Source organism: Bacillus rossius, chromosome 8 (assembly GCF_032445375.1).
Source record: "Bacillus rossius redtenbacheri isolate Brsri chromosome 8, Brsri_v3, whole genome shotgun sequence".
NCBI classification, from domain to species: domain Eukaryota; kingdom Metazoa; phylum Arthropoda; class Insecta; order Phasmatodea; family Bacillidae; genus Bacillus; species Bacillus rossius.
In genome coordinates this window covers 27,593,168-27,617,590 of record NC_086336.1, presented here as the reverse complement: position 1 = coordinate 27,617,590, position 24,423 = coordinate 27,593,168, and the positions used below count along the sequence as shown (strand labels likewise).

At 33.7% G+C, this 24,423-nt stretch overlaps 1 long non-coding RNA gene across 1 annotated transcript; it reads right to left on the bottom strand.

The window, feature by feature from the left end:
- Positions 1 to 460: 460 nt before the first annotated feature.
- Positions 461 to 2,056, bottom strand: LOC134535287 (uncharacterized). Its single transcript, XR_010075602.1, has 2 exons — positions 1,923 to 2,056; positions 461 to 1,842 (listed from the first exon to the last, which is right to left on the bottom strand). It is a non-coding gene; the product is annotated as an uncharacterized LOC134535287 (long non-coding RNA).
- Positions 2,057 to 24,423: the final 22,367 nt, after the last annotated feature.

Below are 24,423 nucleotides of genomic sequence, written 5' to 3'. Positions count from 1 at the left end.
ACGAGCATGACCAGGAGTCAGCTGTGGAATTAAAAACAACTGTGTATCCTGTATGAATACCCACTGACATGTATGAGAACAGCTATCAGGACCAAGTGTAACAGAATGTGTTAGAATTCGCTGACCAGCTGATTGTCCACATAAGCAAGCATGCACACAGCGTATCAAATAAGCCACATATCACTCTTGCAACTACGAAGACATGCAAATCCTCTAGAAACTAATTACCTTGTTTGCGTTATCCATATGATGAAATTAAGGTCGCACCTATTGATTTTTTAAGCTCACTTCAGAAAAATAAAATAAAATTAAAATTGCCATGAATTTGACTGTGTAATATCATGTGTAAAAAATTGCACAAATTATTGTTATAATGTGTATTATGTTTGGCATTGTATATTATATATTTATAGTGAGCCATTTAAATACACTTTGCTTTGAATGAATAAAAACACTTTAATTTAAATTTGAACATTAAGCTGTAGCTTAATTTATTTTAAATTTGCCACTGAAAAGAAATACAACATGGTTGTATATACTTCACACACTAATTTTGTTGTTGTCACACGAAATTTATCATTTCTTGAAGTTTCAAACGACCTACTTGTTGGGGTCTATTCTTCTGGCTGTGATACAGAACATGGAACACTGGTGTCGCGAGCAAGAGGAAATGATTTTCTGTGCTACCCAGTTGTTGCCTGTGGCCAAAGTGTGTAACAAGTGTCAACAAAGTGTGATGAAATCAGTCAGACTAATATCCTAAAATTATAATTTCACATCAACAGTGAAATGGAAACAAAAAAAAAACTTATTGAAACTTGCAAGATATGTGTTATGTGAAAGCACAGTATGTACTGATGGTACAAAAACATATTAATACACTATTATTGTCTGCAAGTCTGCAGAATTTGAATTTAAGTAATTATGTTATAAGATAAAATAACATGAAATAAATTTTATGAAATGAGCTATTATTATTGTAATAATAAGTCATTTAATGACATTGTAACTATTCATGTGGTCATAGTGACATGAAATTTATGAATGATAATGTTATATGATGTGTTAGAATACTCTTGTATATAATTTCTAAGCCCAAGAGCAAAATGTAAATAAGCCTTTGCTTTAGTAAATTACCATTAGTAACTAAATAGTTTGAGAATTAATCTCAAAGCAACTTGTTATACATGATATGAAACAATGTCAATTGTTATTAATTAGTATTGCAATAGGAAATGTAATCAAGCACTATTACTGAAATTAGTTGTAATCAAATCAATAATAATACAAGAAAATTAACTGAAAATAATTGCTATGTTTAAGAGCAAATAGGTAAACAAAAGAAATGTTATCTAACATTTTAAATGGTTATTTGTGGCTGAATGGTTATGTTCGAGGTGACCCGAGGCTACAACTGGAAAGCACAGATAGGACATTGTTGTTTTGAAGAGGTGAAATTTAAGAGTTAAGCCCGAGCTATAGTTAAGGACGCCCGTGTGAGTGCGCCTTGAAAGTGTGTGTGAACTAACCGCATACGCAACGACTGTGTAAGGACCCAACTCCGACGTCCCACGCTAGTCGTGAAACGTCCCGATGTCGGACCAGGAACACCGCCGCCGCCATCAGCAGGTACTGTCTCGTCGAGGAGCCGTTCGCCGCCAGCTGGGCGTGGTGTGGATTACGCCGCCCTTGTAGCAGTGCAGTCGACAGCTGGGATCTCGTGGCAGGTGGCCGTGAGACGGTTCGCCGTCCCCGCCAACGCGTCCCCTGCCCGTGGCGCTGTCAAGGTCACCATGACTCGTTCCAGGGTGCTGTGCAGTAGCGTCTGACGCCGTGCTGGACCTGTACACAATAATGCAGGGCTTGCAATTGTTCTTTACATTGCATACTTTCGCCATCTTCACAATCGTAAGTACACTTACCTGTGTCTGAAATGTGTCCGTGCCTCGTAAGCCCTTCCTGACGACCATCAACGACGGAGCAACGGAGAAAAACGCTGGAGTTTCGCGGAGCTGCGTGACTCAGTTCTTGACTGTACGACCGTTCAGCTAAAAGTGATCGCGCGACACACTATCGTCGCTGATTGGCTGCAGTTTCTGGCGCGAATCTTGCCCTCCCTCCTCTCCTGCTCCTAGTACAACAGACAAGTTTTTTTTTAGCTCTCACCTGCTGAGGGAAAAATAAAGTATAAAAAAGACGTTTTCTCGCCAACCGACAATTTATCGCGTGACCAGAATGGAGACTGAAAGAAAGGGTAAAGATGAACTTTTGAATATTGCAAGGATCTTTCACACAAGTTCATCTGGGACAGCATTCTGTACGGTTACATGGTACCGCGTACAGAAACATATAAAATATGTATTAATTGTGTTATTATTATTTATGTTTTCCTTATTATTATTAATGTTACGATATTGTTTAACACTTCTATATAAAATACTGTGACCATCAAACAACGGAACTGTTATGCTAGAGCCTAGCATCTATAAACATTGAACCGACTATAATACCATCAAATCTAACCTGATTTAATATTTATATAATTGTTGTAACTTCACTTCTGTTACTTCTTGTTTCTTTTCTCACCACAGATAATTTATGTTTAATGGTTTTACATTTTGTTTTGATGTGATTGTTAATCACCAACATTATTTTGCCTGTTCCTGGCTGAAGTGTTTACAGCCGCAGGCTATCTTGTATAATAGCATACCGCCGTGGGCGGAATGCGTCCTTGAATTATGTAATTTAAAGGGGAAGTAAGAAAAGTCGTCTCTTCGTCAGGGCCTATCCCGACGCCGGCCTTATATAAATTAGTATATTTTTCATAATCGTATAAAATAAAGTAAATTCAGTGTCTTGATATTAATTTGTATTGTGGTAGCTACGACCGTGAGCGTTTGCAACAAGAGATAAGTTACCTACAAATTAAATTGAGGCTTATGCTCTAAGCTAAAAGTAGCCATGTTGAGCTTGGTAGCGTCCCTAGTACAGACTTTTACGCAATTATAATTTTGAATCTTATAATTATTGCAAAGTTATTCACCCATATGATGGACATTTTAACATCTGATTGAACATTATTACAAATTTATATTATTATTTCAGTGTCATTTACAGTATGATTCTACTCAGTGGTCTTAGAGCAGAACTGCTGCAAACTCTGAGCTATAGCCGAGGTGAAAACATTATCTATTGAAGAAATACTAATATATTTATTTATTTCACTTATATGTTACCGAAACTGAGCTACAGTAATTTACGTAATTTGAAGAATTTGAACACTAAACTATTTCTCGTACATGAACTTTTGACTGATGATAATTTTAAATTAACGAACTTTTGTGTTTGAATATAAATCTGTGCCTACATAAATCCGGAATATTAAAACAACGTAAAAATAACCAGGAAAGCCACAATAAACCATATAAACTCAGAATTTTGTCACTATCAACCTATACCATATCTATTTCCTCATAATAATACAGTTAATTACAGATTATTTGCAATTGAAATGTTATGTTTTTGTGTATTTATTTGTTTGGAGTTAGGATTGTTAAGTGCATGTGTTATCGTCGTGTGTCTTTCTGTGTTTCTTAAACTGTGTTATGTTTCTATTGCAAGGCACATACCTCTTGATCATTAAACCTAATTATTAGTATTTAATTCATATTTTTTTTATGTACTTGCTCAATTACACACAACTACTATAATATACCTTTTTGGCTAGTATAGTAATGGCGCCCAATTCACGACAATCATATTTATTCAGCTATACTACAACCATAAGGAAATTTACAGTACTGATAACACACATACTAATACTATAACAAAAAAAAAGTGACGCAGCAACGTGTATCTGTACTTAATGTATTACTGTGCCTCTTAACACTTACACTTCTTATACTACTCCAAAATCCTTAATATTCTAAAAAATTATTTATTTTTTATATCAAATTCTTGTAATACTTAATTAGTTAAGACTTTTTATATCAAAGCCATGTAATACCTAATTTGATATGAAATTTTTATATTTTACTATGTAAAATTAGGTTATTGTTAAATAAATAACAAATTCCTATTATTTAAATTATATGCTACAGTAATATTAAAGACATTTCATGAAATAGTGTAGTAAATGTCATGTTTTATTAAATATTTTTAGTAAATAAGAAAAGCTTCATTATGTCGCCAATAGAACGCATTGGTTATTTGAGCGTACGTGCGCCTGGTTAACTAGCTGTCTACAAAATCCGCATACGTAGAAGCAGTTGCTCTTTAGGTTTGTTTGTAATGTGTCATGATCGCCATCTTTACTTACAGTTATTTAATTTTACATATTTTTTTAACTTGTTTGGTTTTATGCACGTGCGATGTGACGACGTGTTTTTAACGATATTGTTTTAAAAAATAGTTAACAACTGTTATAGTTTTTCCGGAAAAATTTAAACCGGAAGTTATAAAAATGTGCAAGTATTTAGTAAATATTTTTTAAGTTACAATATATATATTAGGGAGCCTTTTCTACTAATATTTATTATTAGAAAAGGCACCCTAATTACTGTGTGTATACTATAATGGCATTATAAACTATCAGTTAAAGGGTGGTCGTTATTAAGTTCGCCATAAACAGGTGATTTGGGGGTTGAGGGTTGACTGTGTATGAACTGTAGGAGGGAGAGGTGACTGTGGATCACCGAGGCGACTGCCTCTCGCGGTGCTTTCACGGGCCTCGCCAGCGCCGTGCATCAAGTATGAAGTGCTCTTATCCGCAAAATGTTTCCGCAATGAGAGAAAACTGTGGTAACTAATCCGAGGTGTTATGCGGCTGTCGGGCCGTGGGAGACACCAGCCCGCTTGCGCAATGGGCGCGAGCTGGTGCCTTGCGTATACGAGGCGAAAGGAGTGGAGCATGATAACCAAGAGGCGTGCCCATTGGAAGTATTTTTAATCGCTGAGGTGAGAACAAGTGTGTGGCATCGGCCCAGTTCCTGCAGGATCTACAATATGAATGTTATGCTTGTTTTTAGGAAAATAAATTGAGATCTCAGCTGATTGGATTTATTACGAGATAGCCGTCCTATAATGCATGTGCCATTTATCAGAATAATGTTAAGATCTTGGTTTCATTGTGATAACAATTAAGATAAATATTTTATGACTCTGAACTGACTAAATTTTACGTCATCACAGTGTGTTCGTAAAAACGTGTACCAATTTAAATGCGTCCCGCCCATTTGGACCATTGAATTCTTTTCTTCGCCAATTTAAAGTTGAGAAACCCTGGATTTTCATTGTCATGTTAAATGCAAACCTTTTACCAATATTTTTAAAAATATTAAAATTGTAGTTACATTTTATGATGTAATTTTAATATAAGAGAAGTTCTATAATTTTTAAAATAGTATTGTAAAATTCATTGTTCTTGAAAAACATATTAATGGTAATAAGCTGTAATAAGTGGTATGTTTTATGTTGCGTTAATAACAACCAACACATGCTCTAATATTTTGTATAGTAATCTATACTAAAATTGTAGGATATGTGAATTTTTCATGTATTAAACTTACCGCTAATGTTTTTGAGATTGATATTTGTTATTCATATCATTACTGCTTCCACTTTGGAAACAATCCTAATATCTTTATATATTTGCAAGTTTAGTTATTTATTCTGCAACCTGGTTTGGGGAGATTACGTCAAGGAAAGTGTACGTGTTTGATAATAAACGTAATTTTGTAATCAGTTTTTTTGTCGTACACTATGGACACAGCTTCAAGAAGGGTGCCATGGGTGACACTAATGTTTTTAATTATTAAACACAATAGAGAGATACAACATAAATGAAATATTGTCTGCTTCTTGTTTCCAAATGCAAGGGACATAAAGCTGACCAAAATTAATTAGCAGGTTATTTGAGTATACATTGCATATGAAATAGTTTTTTTATATTAAATTATGGTTACTTGGACAGTTTGATGAAGCGCGCGAGAACTTACGTAGCAAAGAACCAAGAGGTTTTCAGTTCGTTGCAACAATAGGATTTGATAGACCTCGTTATTGCTTTTCGACTGCACAAATGTTTTTTCTTTAATAGAGTTTTTATTTTATTAAGGCGGTATAAAAATTTAAGAATGCGGTATATCAAACTCATTATGGATTTATTACAGTAAAAAAATATAGTTTTACTCTTACGAAAATCATGAAAATATTTTTTACTATATAAAATACTTTAACCGGCGTATAGTTTTGTTTGTGAGTGTAAGACTAAAATTCAAAATTGTAATAGCCTTTGTTCAACCTAAATTACGAGTAAGGCTATGGTCACAATTTTGGAAAAGTTTTTTTACTATATTTAAACAGTTTAAAGAAAAATCTTTTCTAAAAGCATAATCCGTACCTAAATATATTAAATGTTATATTACTTTGAAGGAAACAATAATCCAATGTCTGAATATTAATATTTATTTGTTTTTAGGGATGAATAAATATTTTTAATTCATGTCCTCGAATATTATAACAGAAATATAAAATATTTTGAAACTGTCAAACCAATTTATCGTATTCTTGAGGCCTTACTTAAGGCGCTCGAGTTTGAAGTCGGAGATCGCAGAAGGGAGTACCAACTAAATGCAGTGAGAAGTACGGTCCCTAGGCAAAAAAAAATGAACTGAATAATAATTGAAAGCATAACTGCCTGTTTACTATTTAATTTTCCCGCTTGGGATTGGCTTGGCACATTGAATACAGAACCATTTACACACATCTGCAGATCTAGATCTCGCATTAAAAAAAAATACATCTAATGTAATCACTCATTACAACCACCATATTACGGGTAATTTTACAAACATTAAGAAAGCATTAGTTTTCCCTAACAGGTCCGTTGATTACAATCTTGGATGACGTAATTGTCTATAAAAGTTGTTTAGGCACATTCCCAATATTTTGGTCAAACCGGTCTCTAGTTATGACGTTATTATGCGAGTCTAACATCCCGCACCACAGCAACTTGTTAAGTCTGGCTTGCAGTTTACGTAATTTCTCACGTAGCGTAAAAGAAAAAAGGAGTAGAGTTTAATTCGCCACATTACGATTCAAGGTGCTAGCAAGATATGAATTTGAGTTTATGATCACTCAAGTCTCTCTGCTTATTGTTTCCTTGAAAAACCAACCCGGTCTCTGGTTGTTAATAACGGTTGCGTCGAGGCTTACTTGTAGTCGCGCAGCATGTTGGACGATAACCCGGGCTGGCCACTGGTCGATGCGTAGGTGAATGGAACAGCCTTTCCATTTTAGCAGCGGCGCAACACGCCTGCACCCTTGAGGCGAAGTCGACTCCACCAGCCGCCACCACCGTCTCTCCGCTCGTCAGCCGCAGACCGTCGCAGGTTAACGCCTCATCATGACGTCATAAGGCTCAGCGCGCCGCGCGGTGTTGGCTCGCGGAAACACACACACGCGCAGCGCCGCGAATGTCCGTAATGCTTTTGTTTTAATCAAGCTTCAGGGCGAGAATGAACCAAGTGCCAAACAATCTATCATAATTAATACCAAATCAATTTAAAACGACGTTACTGTTACAAAAGGACGTTAAAACAAACAAATAATAAAAGTGAAGTTAATGGAGGCGTGGCAAACGCCTCAATATCCCCCCCTTAAAAAAAATAATTTAACACCAAAAACCCAAAAAAAATTTAGGTAGCTTCGAACCACAATAAGGCGAGAAAACGGGGAAGCACTCAAAACACGCCATTCAAGCAACAAACCTCAAAGAAACGCAAGAAGAAAAAGCACACAGAAGAAAAAAACACGCGAAGATAAACACTTGAGAGAGACAAAGAAAAACAAAAATTAAGACCAAACAATGCTTTGTGCCACTTTCCCGTTTACTCGTTAACAAACAGCAACATATTTCTTACTAGGAGGTAGTAACAGTAATCCACCTCTGAGACACGTAAGGCGCAATAAGAAACCTACTCAGCAGCATTAGCCACCCAAAAAGAAAACAAAAATTTAAACCCCAAAAAAACTAACCAATACGACTATAAAAAAAAACTTCTAGACCTCAAGTCAAACCCGACAGTCACGAGCGAAATGCCCTAAACGCCCACACCTAAAACATGTACCTCCCTTCTTAACTTTATTTGGCCCTCGCGAACTTTCACTGCTTTTGCCCACCGCGCTTTGCATTAATTGCTTTTTGAACTGAAAGCTGGTAAAACAAACGTTTTCCACCGCCTCTGCCCACTCTAATAAATCTGACAACTTATGTGGCTTGTTCACGTAACACGACTCATGACGCACCTGTGGACAAACATTTTCAAGAACAAGACTAACCCATTCCTCCTCAGTCTTACTCACTCCTAGTGCCTTTGCATAATCCAAAATCTCCTGCACAAAATGCAAGACGGTTTCATTTAGCTCCTGAAATCTATAAACTTTACTCATAATTAATTGCTCACGAATCCGCCGAGGACAAAGCTTATTCCACAGCGCCTCCTTACAATCAACCCATGACATATGACTCTTATAACCCACAATGAGTATATCGTAAGCTAAACCTGTACAACGCGAAGCAACAGCCAAAATTAAATCACTCTCATTGGAAAAATAATTTGCGTTAGCTAGCTTGTCCACGGCCATGCAAAACTCTAATATATCCTCTACATTTGCTGACTACAGTTTCGGAACATTTTCTAGTGATCGCAAAGCAAACTTATCTTTTAGGAAATTTGTACTAAACGAGCCAGACCCACTCGCTTCTGCCTGTTCCGTTTGCCACGAAACTCTTTCTCCTTTCAAATGCGCCACAAACTTCTGTCTTAAAACATTTATGCTTTCGTCCGCACTGTGCTCGACTGACGCAGCCCTTAAATTAGTCATTATCTCCTCTTTATGTAATTTATATATCCAAGCCAATGCCATACTGGTGATATAAAAAATCAATAAGTATCTTAAACACCGAAAACTACCGCGTCTGCGACTCTGACTAGCAGAGTTGCGCAGTTTTGAGGCCTTACTTAAGGCGCTCGAGTTTGAAGTCGGAGATCGCAGAAGGGAGTACCAACTAAATGCAGTGAGAAGTACTGTCCCTAGGCAAAAAAAAAAATGAACTGAATAATAATTGAAAGCATCACTGCTTGTTTACTATTTAATTTTCCCGCTTGGGATTGGCTTGGCACATTGAATACAGAACCATTTACACACATCTGCAGATCTAGATCTCGTATTAAAAAAAAATAATACATCTAATGTAATCACTCATTACAACCACCATATTACGGGTAATTTTACAAACATTAAGAAAGCATTTGTTTTCCCTAACAGGTCCGTTGATTACAATCTTGGATGACGTAATTGTCTATAAAAGTTGTTTAGGCACATTCCCAATATTTTGGTCAAACCGGTCTCTAGTTATGACGTTATTATGCGAGTCGAACATCCCGCACCACAGCAACTTGTTAAGTCTGGCTTGCAGTTTACGTAATTTCTCACGTAGCGTAAAAGAAAAAAGGAGTAGAGTTTAATTCGCCACATTACGATTCAAGATGCTAGCAAGATATGAATTTGAGTTTATGATCACTCAAGTCTCTCTGCTTATTGTTTCCTTGAAAAACCAACCCGGTCTCTGGTTGTTAATAACGGTTGCGTCGAGGCTTACTTGTAGTCGCGCAGCATGTTGGACGATAACCCGGGCTGGCCACTGGTCGATGCGTAGGTGAATGGAACAGCCTTTCCATTTTAGCAGCGGCGCAACACGCCTGCACCCGTGAGGCGAAGTCGACTCCACCAGCCGCCACCACCGTCTGTCTGCTCGCCAGCCGCAGACCGTCGCAGGTTAACGCCTCACCATGACGTCATAAGGCTCAGCGCGCCACGCGGTGTTGGCTCGCGGAAACACACACACGCGCAGCGCCGCGAATGTCCGTAATGCTTTTGTTTTAATCAAGCTTCAGGGCGAGAATGAACCAAGTGCCAAACAATCTATCATAATTAATACCAAATCAATTTAAAACGACGTTACTGTTACAAAAGGACGTTAAAACAAACAAATAATAAAAGTGAAGTTAATGGAGGCGTGGCAAACGCCTCATTCTCATGTTGATATAAATTTGACCTGGGGCGCCTAGTATCGCATTTTATTTATTCTAAAAACTTTATTTGATCTTTACATCTCTCCGAAATCTGAATCATTAAAAAAGGACACAAACAAGTTAACTCAATGAAGAAAGATTTGTTAAACACCGTTCCGGTGTTTGTCTATAATGATTTCAGAAATCCATTGGCGAGATGAACTCGGAAAATTAAGAAATCTATACATGCCAGAACAATGTTTTCAGTTTTCTTAGTCCCCTTCCTCTTCGTCCGTCTTAGTTCCTCGCCTGGCCAGCTTTAGAAGGTTCCGCTTCATTTAGGAAGATAGCAAGATTATTCTCCTCAGCGTTGACAGACATGTGTAGTATGAGTTCATCTCTATTGACCTATTTTTCGTCGAGACGTAAAATCAAAAATTTATAAAGAATTATCACGAATATATAATTCTTGTCATGCTTAATTCTCCAAAATATATCGTTCTTTCCCTATTACTCCTCTCTTTTCCCAAATGCATCTTACGATTTCGTCACTTTAAATATTCCGACATCAAACAAACCGTTTGGCGTTATTGGCTATCATCAGCTGCGGAATCATTTTAAGCATAGGATGTTTAAGGACTCGTCTCAATCTACAGTACATGTCACAACGTTAATTCAAAAGTTTTGTGCTGAAAAAAAAGTCAGTTTTAATTCTTTCGTTCCATGTAAACTCAATATGTATTTATTTTACTAAAAAACGAAGGTTACTTTCTGAACAAAATTGGTGTGGAATGATATGGGAAGGGGGGAGCCTAGAGGGCTTATTATTAGTTCAATGTCACGACATAATGTGTCGTTACTTACCGATTTACGTTAATTCTCTACAGTTTTGTTTTTTTAAATTTTTTGTGACGCCAAAATGTCGAAAAATCAAATATTTCTTTTAATATACGAGAGGGTACCAATTACCAAAAAATTGGAAGAATGTTATTTCCATTTCATAAATAGTTTTAAAATAGGATCATTGTGTGTAAAGTTTTCACCGTGAAGTACTGCTTCCAATTTATTCAAAAGAGATGAGAAAAGAGCAGTATAATAAGAAATTGCCCAACAAACCCTTAAATTTATCGAGTTAATACGCAATAAAGTTGTATCGATGTCATGATGAGTCGATGAATGTAACGTTAACACTAGAATAAAACTCTTTGTGTCTGTATTGTCTCTTAGTGTCCATAAATGCCCAACATTCATCCTAAGTTGCCACACTGGGCTGCGAAAAGTGTTGTTTTGATGCGAATGTTTGTAGCTTTTTTGCTGATATACGAAACATTAGAAAATTATATAAGTTTAGACTATCGCATATTTACACAATTCGAGGTCAAAACTATAAATGTTAACCTGTATACTATCTCGTTCTGAAATTATCGGTTTATTATTTATAAAAATTAATGGTTTCCTAAATTAAAGCGACACTTGAAATTTTTAAATAAATCCAGATCAAGACGAATTTTGTGACGCCACTCCTATGACTGTGAAATAATTAGTGACACAATTTTCTTACATAAAAAATGATTATTCGTGAATTACAACTGATTATCATAGATACTTTATAACTACAAAGAAAAAAAATAGAAACAAAATACAATATATGTTTGTTAATTAACTGTTAAAAACAGAAAAAAAAAAACAATTTTTTTTTTCGTTTTTGTATTGAAGCTCGTAAACTGGGTAATTTTTTCTGGTCGCCCAAATTGCTTTGTCGAGGCTCATTGATTCTAAAATTCTAATAACTGTTTGTATAAGCAAAAACACAAAATCGTTTATTTTCAATCTCTCACCAAAAAAAAACGCAAGTAGTAATTTCACTCTCTCATTTGAAAAATCTATTTACCGGAAGCGGCACGACAATGTAACGCGATATATTTGAAAAACCTGATATTTTTCCCCCCGCGCGCTGCTGGTAATGTTATTTGGAACACAGTCTATGGACCGCATGAAGCGCGCTTTACACGGTCGGGTTTTTGCGCACTATTGAATTACACGGTTGAACTGAATTATAGCCCCGCGCGCCATTACAGCTTTGTGGCCGTGCGCCCGCAAACATGCTTGCCGCGAGCCCGATTGTCCGTGTGTGTCTGGTCTTAACTGATTAACGGGGAGTAGCAGTTACGTTTGAGCACAACATGAGCGTTTGAAAAGGCGATCAGTGCGATGCGATATACCAACAAATATAAGCATTAAAAATATTAATTCTCTAGTAAAGATTTAAGGTTTTGAATGTGAAAACTACTTCACACACAGTAAAGTACAAGATTTCAAAATAAATTTTGACAAAATGTTAATTACAAATTAAAAATAAAATACAATTCTCACAATAATGTAATTTTATGTGGAACTTACAGCCTTTAACTAAATAAGACCTAGGTCTATATTCAATTAAATTATGATTACCTGAAAAATTTAACTAACTATATATTGTTACTGTTTCTTTGATATGCGTGAAAATGCTAACTTTAATATAAACATTTTTAAATGAAGCAATTTTTGAACACATAGACGCCCATCAATTATAGATCGAAATGTAATATGTCCAGAAAAATACAATTAGGTTGTACAATAAAATATTAATTTAAATAATTGCAATAGCATATTTACTGTTTGAAATTGAAATTTTCTTTAAAAAATATTTAGTTTTTTAAACCTCCATTTATATATTAAGAAAATATAGACGTTTTATATCTCTTATGATGAAATCATTCCAATGTTAATAATTTGCTAATGTTTAAGTAAAAATCCAAAATTTTCAGAACTAAAAAACCTAGAATTTTACATAAATTGACGAAATTTTCTTCCGTTATTTATAGAAATATTTTTTGTGTTCCAATAAATTGCTTTACACTGCACACTTTTTTTCACAGATAAATATTTATTGGTAACTTGGTAACCATAATTTAATGATACAAAATTGTAAGAATTTTTGGATGTTTTAACCTATAGATCACTTTGCGTACACATAGTTTAGTCCTTTTTTTTGTTAAGTTTGGCACCGCTGATATTTTATTCTAATTAATATTTAAAGTCTCTGTTTTTGTTCTGTAATTAGTTCTGCTATTGTTATTATGTTTAATTTCATTCTCAATTATTTTGTTAAATTTAAACTTTAACTGGAATAATTTTTTAAGATAAACCCTGAATAAGACAGTATAGTATCTTAGTCGAATGGCACATGGTGTTTGCTTGTTGGACGGCACCGGCGTATGGAGAGCTGCTGTCGACGAGCCTTCGAGTACGACGCGAGCGAGGCGGTAGTTTCGGCTGCCCCACGGTGACGACTGCTCCTCCAACCACCGACACCATGCACGGCCTCTACAAGAAATCACATGGCATTTCGCGGTGAACTTCTGTCAAAAGAAAACAAAACTAAAACAATGGAAGGAATTTTAAAAATTACTGGTGGAGTTACTTTCACTATTTGTTTTGAATTAAATGGACAAGTTACGTGATCCCGTTTTTCATTTTAATCTCTAGGTGTTTTTTTTGTTTTTTTAAGTACTGTGTTGCAAATAAAGTTTCATTTATATAAATTTATTCTTTTACTTAATACGTTTCGTCAATATGCTTAGTAAAATATTTTGTGACAGACTTGAAATATCTCTGAGAAATAAATAAAATGTAAATAAAATTTTCCTTAATATTTAAATTATTTGCTATTTAAATTTAAAGCTTTGTTTCATTTCCTACTAATATTCAAACAATTAATATATATATATATATTTAATTTTAACTGACCAGTGTCTTTCAGTAATATTCCATCAGAATAATTGTGAACACCGAATTAGAAATTTAAATTTTCATTCTTATAAAAACATAAAATTTAGTTTTTTTATTTGGTTTTATGTCAATTAGAGACGCATGAAAACAATATATTTAGTTTGTTATGTTTTAATTTTTTTTAATATACTACTTTTTTGATATAATTTAATTTTAGTGGAACATCGGTTTCAAAACATTTTAAACTAAATTTTTAAATTATTATGCGACAGAATAAAATAAAACTTCCACATCAAATTTTCTGACTTGACATTAGATAATATTCTGTTATTATTTAAAGACGACATCCGTATGCTTTCGTAATTATTACGTGAGTTGTAGTCACACACGTTCAATTATGTCACAAGCTGCAAATGACTGGGAGCTGTAGTCTTTTCTCAAAAATCAGTTTGTATGTATTAAGATGCGAGACCTCGGTATGAATTAATTTATGCCTCTTCATTCCATATTTTTTTGGCATAGGTAATATCAACATTTATTTTAAAGTAAAATATTTTAATAATTCAAAAATGGTGTGGTCCTAATACTCTAAAATAAGATCAAGGTTTCCTTTTAAATAAAATTTTATGAAGCAAAATACAAAGTTAATTTATTTTTAAGTTATTGTAAAATAATATGTAGGTTTAAGTTAATCTGCAAATATTTAATTGACTAGCTGAAGTAAACGATGTTGCCCAAGCTGAACACAAGCGAAGGGAATATTTTTGTTTTGAAATCGGATGTAGCCAATAATTTATTCTTAATTTTAACGTCAAGTGTACACAATTTTATCAAGAGTTGCTCAAATTACGGTTTAAGTGGTAGAAAAGGGCGTTGTGGAATGTATGATGAGGAGCAGAAGGAATGAAGTGTTTCAAAATCTCATGAATTCAATCAACTGTTTGTTAAAATCATATGCCGATAGTAGTTTTCTAATTTTTAACGTCAAGTATATAACATTTCATCTAGGAGGGCTAAAATACAGCTTTAAGTTGTATAAGAGAGAAATGCGTTTTTTTTTTCTTTTTCGTAATCTCATGTTATCAGTGAACTTCTTTAATTTTAATTGGATGATGACAATGAATTCCCCTTTTCTGTATGTGAAATGTTCAAAATTAGTACAAGGAGAGTTAAAAAACTGCTTTAAGCGGTATTAAAGTGGAATGGGGGTAGTTAATTCAAAAACTCAATGTAGGCAAGAAAATGGGTAGGTCTAAATGTAATTTCATTTTTATTTTTAACATCAAGTGTGAAAAGTTTCTTCAAGGGGTAAAAACATGCTCCATAAAGGTGTGGGAAAAGAAATGGAAAAGGTTTTTTTAATATAATGTATTCAATAAACTTTTTTTGAAAACCAGATAATTTTCTTTTTATTTTAAAAGTCATGAGTGCAAATTTTCATCAATAAGTACCAACATTCTGCCTTAAAGGGTAGGAAAGGTAGATGGGGGTTAGTTTTTCGATATTCCCCTATTTTCTAAAAGAGCTGAAGACAGAATTTTTTCCTTAGTTTAAACGCAAAGTGTGCTTCTTTTCATAAAAAAAATTAAAAATGTCTGGATAAGGGGGTAGGAAAGGTGGATAAGTGTGTATTTTTTATTTCATTTGGATATTGACACGCCTTTTTATTATAAAACAATTATAGGAAGCAATTTTCCCCTCATTTTAATGGAAATTGAACAAAAAGTTAATTAGGTTCAAGTTTATTTAGTTCAAGTATCAAGTTTCAACACAATCGGATGAACGATGCGTGAACGCATTGAAGACGAACACAATAGAAGACGAACGCACAAATATTAATTTATATACATAACATTTCAAATCATTGTTTTGCTCTTAACTAACCATTGAATTAAAATCAAATTTTAACCACCATCTTAAGATAATTTTTTTTAGTTCTCATGTTAATATGTTTTTGTTATCTATTAGAAAATATTATTTGTTGCATATTTTTTCACAAGATATAAATTATATTTTTAGCTGTGAAAAAAAAATAATATGAAATCACTTTACACATTACAATGTTTAATGTACGAGATGTGTCTGGAATGTTAGTACCATTTTGTGCTATCATCACCGCATCGGTAGTGTCGCAGTTCCGCGCATGCGCACACGTGTCTCTGGTTCATTGCCTGTCCACTGACGCCATTACAGCCGGATTGTGTTGTGTCTCCATGTGTTACTGAGCGTTAAAAATGTTTAAAACAATTACCGGTCCCACCGACTGTGAAGTGCGTACTGTAATATGGTTTTTGAACGCAATAAAAGTTAAGCCAGTTGAACTTCATCGCCAACTTGTAGAGATTTATGGTTAAAAATTAATTAATGGTGGAATTGTTAGAAAGTGGGTTCGACAATTCTATGATGGACGCACAAATGTTCATGACGAAACACGTAGTGGGTGGCCTTCTGTTGTCAATGATGGTTTGGTTGCAAAGGTGAATGAGAAAATTTGTGAAAACAGACGGTTCACAATAAGAATGCCTTGTGATTAGTTTCCACAAATATACACAAGTAGGTAGTATATGATAATATTTTCTGTGCCAGGCTTTAGTCTGTGGATTGAGATTGTTATAGCTCCTCCGAGGGCAGAGATTCTCGTGAGGTGTTGGTGTCCGCCATCTTAGATTGTGTCTACACGGCGGCCATATTGAATGACTTCGATTTTAACCATAAACTTTACCTTGACCTTCAAAATTTACCATAATTTTACCATAATTCGACAAAATTTCTAATATTTTGGGGGAAATTCTGCCAAAAAAAAAATTTAAAAAAAAATTGTCTCTATTTCGAAGGAAAGATTCCCGTTTGGAGGGAAAATTTCCCGTTTTATTTCTCAAAGATTCCAAATTTCCAAATTTATAAAATTCAAATACTTTTGCCTTAGAAAGAATCCAAAAATTCCCCAAAAAGAGGGTTAAATATAAATTAAGGGAAAAAATCCCAAAATTATTTTAAAATTCAGTAATTAATATACTGTTTAATTAGATCGATTCATATACTTTGTCCGATACTTGATCGTTGCTAAAAAGGTAATTTTAGGTTAAAAAATATTATTTTAAAATAATATATGGTGGAAAGTCCTAAAAGCAGCTTTGTTTCCTAGCCAACCAGCCAGTAGTAAGTCGATGAGGACAAATTGACCTTCATCTTGAAAGTTCGTTATAATTAAACCTTAGATATTCGAGAAAATTTTCAAAAATCATCAAAAAAATAACATATTAAAATAATGATATATGTGGTAGATTTCCGTCCTTACTTATATTCTCAGCCAGTGATAAGGGTATCTCAAGCTTAAAATAAATATGGGGAAAATTGGTGGCCATCTTTGATGTCCTTGAACTTTACATTGCCCAAAAAATTTTTAACTTTTAAACAAGAATTTAAATAAATATTTAAAAACTAATAAATTGAAATGTTTAGATCCTTAATGGATTTTGGACCTCGGTTCGATTTCCAGCGAAATGGGAAACAGAATAAAAATTTATTTTAAGCTTAAGATACCCTTATCACTGGCTGAGAATATAACTGACGGAAATCTACCACATAGGCTATATCATTATTTTAATATGTGATTTTTTTGATGATTTTTGAAAATTTTCTCGAATATCTAGGTTTAATTATTACGAACTTTCAAGACGAAGGTCAATTTGTCCTCATCGACTTACTAATGGCTGGTTGGCTAGGAAACAAAGCTGTTTTTAGGACTTCCCACCATATATTATTTAAAAATAATATTTTTTTAACCTACAATTACCTTTTTAGCATCGATCAAGTATCGGACAAAGTATATGAATCGATCTAATTAAACAGTATATTAATTACTGAATTTTAAAATAATTTTGGGATTTTTTCCCTTAATTTATATTTAAATAATTACGAATTTCCAAGATGCCGTCCAAATTTCAAGATGGCGGGTGCCAGAATAATAATAAATTATTACTACACTCTAGCAGGTAAACATTAAACTTACATAACAGTAGCGGAAGCGCACTCTAGCAGACAAAAACAAGATGGTAGCCTTAAGCAGACTAAAACAAGATGGCGTACATTAAGAAAAAAAGCTTTTTACGTATATTCCTTGTCAGTGGTGGGAGTCAGTCTGCCGGCGGCTTACGTGAAGGTAGGATCCATCGCCATTTTTTAAGTTTTGCCCTACTGGTTTCGTACTGAGAATTCCGAAGTCCATAATATGTGTGCTTTTTTAAAATAATATTTTATAAAAATTTTTAATTTAATATTTTTATAAGTTTTTGAACTATTTACAATTTTTTTCTAATAAAATTTTCAATATGGCGCTCACAACGAAAATTGCAAATATATATAATAAAAGATGGTGGTTGCTAAAGGTTACGTGCAAAGATGGCGTCATACACAACCAAGTTAGCAGGCATTACGAAAAGTACAACGTTTCTAGAATCCGGGATGGCGACCGTAACGAAATGTGGAATGGCGATGTCTCAAATCAAGATGTCGAATTTTTATAAGAAATTTACTAGTTTCATTTTTTAACATATTTTAAAATTTTTCCGAATTTCTAAGATAAAAATTACGGGTTTTCAAAATGGCGTTGGTAACGACAATTGCAGCTGTTACGTCATAATTAAAGATAGCGGGTTCGACGAAAGCAATTTTTAATAATTTCATAATTTTTATTTGTAATTTAAAAAAAATATAAATATATGTTTACTCTCGCCGTGAATCGAACCGAGGACTGAAATAAATTAAGTATTTAAATATTTTAAATAAAAAAAATTAATATTGTTTTATTTTTTCGATTCTTTTTGGTCATAATTAAAGAATTTAATTTTTCCGTCAAGGTCAATGTTAAGGTCAGCCAAGATGGTCACCAGAGGTTTCAGGGGCGGCTTGTCGTCGGAAAATTAAACCCTCTTTAGGGAATTTTGTTTCTTTGTAAGCCAAAAGTATTAAGAGGTTTTGTGAATTTCGCAATTTTTAATTTTTGCGGAATAAAACGGGAAATTATTCTTCAAAACGGGAACTTTTCCCTCGAATTAGATAAATTATTTAATTTTCAAAAGTTTTAGATTTTTTGTTGGATTTTTTTTTTCAAAGAAATGAACATTATGACTGGTTTTGGCGAATTTTGGACCAATTTCGGCATGTTTTGAATATGAAGGTCAAAGTTTAAGGTCAACGTTCAAGGGTCAATAATATGGCTGCCGTGTCATCACAATCCATGATGGCAGACAACACCTCACGAGAATCTCTTCGTGCGGAGGAACTATTGCAATCTCAATCCACAAACCTGAAATCGGGAGCAGGAATTACTATCATATACTACTTACACAACTTTCAAAAACAAAAACTTCACTGGCGGTATATTTATTTAAAGAGGGTACTGAGAAGTTGGTGTATTGCTGTGACAAAATGTCTGAACATTGGTGGTAACTATGTAAAGGATAATGGTTAAGAAATACTATTTCACGTAAAAATAAATTTACTGTTAAAAAACATTTTAATGCGAGTTTTTCCAAAACGGTACTTACTTTCTGGACATGTTCTTATTGTGAACTTGAAGCTCATTATCTGTTTTTTACAGTTGGATAATTTTTTTTAGCAATAAACATAAAATCAAAAAATTTTTGTAAAAATTATTGTCAATTTTTTCGAATAAATATAAAAAAGGAAACCTTTCGTGGGCGACAAAATCCTTATCAAGCTGCACGTAGATAGTGAATCAGCAGGAACGGAATGATAACTGTGCTGTGTACTGTTGAACAGTCCACATAACTTAAAATTTAATTGTGTGAAATATAAATAAATGATATAACAGTTGGTTATAACCAAATCCAACGAACGTCTCTTAATATTGATAATGTTCCATTAATTCAAGCTATTTTGGCTACAACTACACGGAAACAATGATAAATACAAAAAAATAAATAGAAATGTTTGTCTAGGATTCTAAAGTTTTTTGTCAACTAAAATATAATTTTTTAATTTTAATAACTAATACAAATTAAACAAATTTTACACTAAAAATGTCTCTGTCAGAAAAAAATGATTAAGTCATAACTGCTGATGCTATTGACTTAAAATTCACCCCGTTTTATAATAATAACCAATATGTTAATTTTGTTTTTTGTTATTTTGATTTCACAAATGGGTATAAAGTAATAATAATGTTAATTATATGTCAAAAATTATATTTTGTAAAGCATTAAAACGTAGAGGTATAAAGTTTTTTATTTTACTATTTAATCAAAACAATATGAGTTTAAAATTTTTAACACATTTTTTTTTAATTTTAACTGACAAAATAAATGTTACATTAGATATATATGTAGCAAAAACTGCAGCATCACTTTAAAGCCACATTCATTTAGCCTTGAGTACATATTATAAAGAGGCCGTACTCAGTTTTCATTTTTAAAATGTATATTTTTCCAGTTATAATTACTAGTTTGTAAATAAAGCTTTTAAGTATAACACATAACGATTGTTATTTAAGTTTACAAATATTTTCCATGCAATAAATTCAGTCTTTGCGTCATTCATTTTAAGTTTTTCCTCCTACGAAATTATTTATAAATTTCAGTCACCAAAAACCTTTCATAATTATTCATCCACGCGTATTAAGTTGCAGTCTTGTTCTCGTCTAGTGTTAAATGAAATGTACAGCTATACGATTTTACAAACATATTGTTTGAAAAGATTTTGAAAATAATGTTAAAAAATAATTTATGGTGATTAAAATTATATAAACTATACATATCCATTCATGAACATTTTTAGCAAAAGCTTCGAGAAGTTTAGTTTCACACTAAATAGTCATTCGCAGTAGAACATTTGCTTTTTGGGTAGCGCCAGATTTGCATCAGGTGGAAAATCCTCGAAGTGGAAACTTTTCCATTTGTTCGAGAAACGTGCTGAATCGCTGGTCGTTATTTTAAAATGTAATTTTCTGTGGCCACATTTAAATTGCACAATTATGTGGAAGGCTTTTATACGGCATGTGTAGTAAACTAGATAACTAAAACGAGTGTCGTTTCTCTGTCCATTCGAAATTTTGTTCAACAATAACATGTAGTGGCTTACTGTTTTTTTTTCTAGTAGAGAGCTTGTATTCCAAATAAATGGTTCGTTCGCTTGTTCCGTTTTACGTGTCTGGCCAGCAAGTTTTTTTTTTTTTCACAGCTTACGAAGTGTAAATAAAATGATTATAAATGATTCTGTGGCGTGTATTTTATTCAACAACATTTTTCAATGTGTTTACAAATTATCCTTGGCGTTAAATCGCTTAACAATGATTTTAATTATTGTATCATATAAATAGTTGCTGTATTTAAAATATATTAACATTTTTATGGTTTACTGTATTTTGTAACAAAGTATTTTATAAATATCAAGATTTCTTAAGTAGCTTCTGAAGAAACAATTTAAATCACCTTATGAACATAAATTAAAATAGTTCTTAAATGTTTAACTTAAAGTAAAAATGCAGTTCAAAATAAATTAAATTAAATGAAGATTTTCTTAAGCTGAACCGTCACAGGAAGTTCTACTTTGCTGATAAAGATAATTTTTTCGCGGCTCCATAAATATTTTCATTCTTCGTGAACATGCGAAAATTAGTTTTCATTAAGATAAAGCTAAGTTGTAAAAAATTCCCAATTAAAAAAAAAAGATAAAACAAATTATTTTTTGGATAAAATTAATTATATTGTATTTAAAAAATAGATATGAATTTAACAAAATAAAATAATTATCCGAATTAATTAGCTCAAGCGTTGTTACTTTAAATTGTTAGAGCTGAAGTGTGTGTATTTTTAAACATTATAATACTAAAGCATTGTTTGATTCAACTACACCGGCTAAACTGTCAATAAAAATTACACTAATATCATTTCATTCAACCAGATGTGAGATCGTGTAAGAAAATGGTAAGCACAGTTTAATTTCGCTTGGGTTATCTGTTGTTTATGTAAACTAAAATAAGGACGAAAAATACCCATATTCGTGAAAAAATTAATTAAATCCCGAAAGTATAAAAAATATAGTTTGTAGTTATGAAAATATTTCATGTGTCGTACTAACTCAATATACCAAGAACTATTTGCTATGCAAAAGAATATTAATGCAAATATTATTATTACAGGGATGGCTTTATCCAGAACTCTATCCTTGCTCAACAACGGAGAAGTTAACAAACTAGCAGAATCTGTTTTTTATAATATATATATATTTTTTCATTTTTTTTATTTCTGTGATTTTCTTATATTGGGGAAAACGTGCGTTAGTTTTATTTGTGTACTCATGATTATTACTGACAATCAGTGGCGAGGCGTGGGTTGATTTCATGTGTAAGCAATGCATTAAACCATTTGAACTTAAATTACTAAATCATTACGAACTTACTACTAGGAGACAGTTCAGAATACTAACATGCCTAAGGAATAGAGAATTTTGTTTTAGTAAAATGTTTATAATGTTTATTTACTAATTTATCACGAGTGGATGTAAATCCCTGCCTTAGTAGACGTAAACTCTCCCTCAGATTTAATGAGCCTGGTACTGGTGGTGACTCACTCCGCCAAGATGGACGACGCTCATGAACTTAATTCTCTGTTTCATGAAAGGAAAGCTATGCACTAATGTTTTTAGTTCTAAAAATACCAAACGTAACCCAAGTGTTCAGTCACTACTTATACATAAGCTGATTTCGACGGCCCTGCTTCGGAAACATGTTGATCACATCGTCGTAAAACGTATTATTTTTTGTTAGGTCTTGCAATACCTTTTTTTTTCAATTGATAATAAAAACAATGCTGAGACCCGCGATTGCCCTTGAGAGTTACGGAAATACCTGTATATTTTATTATCTTCAGAACAGAAGGATCTTTCTGCAGATGAACTAGTAGTCGGAATCGTCAACACCAAAAATATAAGTTTCTATGCTTCGAGAAGAGTTTCATGCAAATCATTCAAGTACAAATATTTATGTTACTCGGCCAGTCTGTTCTTGTGAAATTCTTTTGAAGAATAAACCACGGAAAGTTCGCTTCTCAGTCTGGCAAAATCGAAGAATTGTCTATAAGAAAATTTTAAGGACTGGAATAGTTTTTCGGGAAATGATCGTGAATAAACAGAAAACTCAATGAAATTGAGCAAACCAATGAAGAAGAGACTGCCTATATCACCAAATCTTTGACTTATTTTTTTCTTTAATTGTGTCTATGATTTCAAAATATTATCGTCTGTAACAAGTATTCTTGTCATCCGAAATGTTATCTATCCCTTCTTTTTTTGGGCTGACTATCTTCTGTCAAGCTACCAAATTATCCTCAATTTTGCACCAGAAATCATCGAAACTGTCACGTAGTTTCTCAAGATATTGCTGAAATTGTTCTACCCTTTCAATGCATTTTTAACACCACATCGAAAAAAAAATTTCGAAACCTTCTTCCTGATGCGTTTATAATATCTCGCACTTTAACCACGTTTCAAATATTGATAATCGCTGTACGTTACATGATTAAAACAAGAAAGCTGTTGACAGGCCCATCATAGCGCTAAGATCGTCGTAGATGAGAGTTTCCCCTTTCCCGGCTTCGATAAGCGGTGTCTGAATTTACAGTCACTGTCACCCCCTTCCTCGAATGTGCGTGCCAGAGGGAGGGCGGACGTCCGCTCAGCTGGGCATCCCGTTACCATCCGCCTGTAAGTTGACAACACAGCCGTGCACGCTGTAAGCAGATAGCTTCCTGCTTGCAGCCACTATCAGCCGACTGTAAATTCAGACACCGCTTATCGGAGCGGGGAAAGGGGAAACTCTCATCTACGACGATCTTAGCGCTAAGATGGGCCTGTCAACAGCTTTCTTGTTTTAATCATGTAACGTACAGCGATTATCAATATTTGAAACGTGGTTAAAGTGCGAGATATTATAAACGCATCAGGAAGAAGGTTTCGAAATTTTTTTATTTGATGTGGTGTTAAAAATGCATTGAAAGGGTAGAACAATTTCAGCAATATCTTGAGAAACTGCGTGACAGTATTCAAGAGGAGAAGTGCTTACAGAGGGGTGTCCACGACGGGGAAACTAGCCATTTTTCGCGCTGCCGCAGAGGGTAGAGGGCAAGTAGGCAGCTCGGCCGGCTTCAGCCAGCCTGCAGGGATGACGTTTGTTTAGGGAGGGGTGTCCACTGTCTAACAATTACAAACAGCGAGTCGTCAATGCGGTGGTATGTTAAAAGACTGTGTGTTAGCTATTCAAGCGTTTATCATTGATAGATGCCACTTCAGAATGCATAACCACATATGTAGGACATTTTCAAACTGTAAGCACTGCTTACAATGCTTACGTAGAATATTCGCCCTTGCTGTCAATATTGATGGTATTCTGCAAGTGCTACAGTTTATTCCTGTCGAGACTTCTGATGATGCTCTCCGAGTGCTTCTGGTTATTTCTGAGAAATCTATCTCTGCATGAAAATCTTTTATTTAAGAGTCACGTAATTTAATTTTGAGTTATATTTAAAATGTGAATTTCTGCTACCAAATTTTCACTTAAAAT